The following is a 1,597-nucleotide window of genomic DNA, read 5'->3' on the forward strand; positions in this document are numbered from 1 at the left end:
GAGATCTCACACATAGTGTGTGTGCTTAGTCGTTCAGTCATCTCTCTTTTCAGCCCTTTGGACTGTAGCCCGTCAGGCTCCTCTGTCCATGGAATTTTCCAGGCAAAAATACTGGAGGAGGTTGTCATTTCCTCTTCCTGGGATCTTCCTCGGGGATCGAATCTACCTCTCTTGCATTGGCAGGTGATTCTTTACCACTGTGCCACCTGGGAAGCAGAACTACCAAATAAATAAGTGAACCATTAAAATAAAGACAGACAAGAAAACACACTACTGTAAGGTGGACAATGGAGAGGTGAGCAAAGAGGCTGCAGCACCTGAGCCCTACTAAGAATCTTATTTGTTTGGTTTTGGTTTTGGTAGTGAGGGGAGTTGGAGTAGGCGATGGCACCCCACTCCAGTACTCTTGCCTGGAAAATCCCATGGGTGGAGGAGCCTGGTAGGCTGCAGTCTATGGGGTCACGAAGAGTTGGACATGACTGAGCCACTTCACTTTGACTTTTCACTTTCATGCATTGGAGAAAGAAATGGCAACCCACTCCAGTGTTCTTGCCTGGAGAATCCCAGGGACGGGGGAGCCTGGTGGGCTGCCGTCTATGGGGTCGCACAGAGTCGGACACGACTGGAGCGACTTAGCAGCAGCAGCAGCAGCAGTGAGGGGAGTAGGAATACGGACAGACCTGTATTTCAGGAGATCATTGAGGCTGAGGGAGGAGTGACCACAAATCCAGTAAAGCAGAAGCTTTTAATTAAGCTTCTTTTTAAGAAAATATTACAAAAGCTGGCATCCTTAGTGACCCGTTGCACGTCTCTACTTAGGTTTCTCTGTTCTGAAAACCCACTCTCTTCCCTGGCCTTCCTTCCCTTCCCTGTCACCTCCTGTTTCTCTTCTACTCTGCAAACATGCTGTGCTGTGCTGTGCTTAGTTGCTCAGTTATGTCCGACTCTTTTCAACTCCATGGACTGTAACCCACCATGCTTCTCTGTCTGTGGGGCTTCTTCAGGCAAGAATACCGGAGTGGGTCATCATGTCTTCCTCCAAGGGATCTTCCCAACCCAGGGATCAAGGGCTCTTCCCAACCCAGGGGGTGAACCCAGGTCTCCCACATTGCAGATGGATTCTTAACTGTCTGAGCCACCGGGGAAGCCCACTCTACAACTGATCTGATTTTAAAAACCCTCCCTGAGGCATGGGAATTATGACATCAAATGGAATTCACTTGATCATTTTATCTCTCTGTTCCTTAAGTCCCTTAAACAATCAATTGGCTAATCACTTTTTGTTTGTTTGTTTGTTTTTATTAAACTTTTTACTTTGGAGTATAGCTGATTAACAGTGTTGTGATAGTTTCAGGTGGACAGCAAAGGGACTCAACCATATATATGTATCTATCCATTCTCCCACAAACTACCCTTCCATCCAGGCTGCCACATCACATTGAGCAGAGTTCCCTGTGCTACACAGTAGGTCCTTGTTGGTTATCCATTTTAAATATAGCAGTGTGTACATGTCCATCCCAGACTCCCTAACCATCCCTTTCCCCCAGCTAACCACTTTTAACCCAAACATACAGGAGTTGTCTGACTCTAAAGGCGT

This window comes from Oryx dammah, unplaced genomic scaffold (genome assembly GCF_014754425.2).
Source record: "Oryx dammah isolate SB20612 unplaced genomic scaffold, SCBI_Odam_1.1 HiC_scaffold_29, whole genome shotgun sequence".
Taxonomy (NCBI): domain Eukaryota; kingdom Metazoa; phylum Chordata; class Mammalia; order Artiodactyla; family Bovidae; genus Oryx; species Oryx dammah.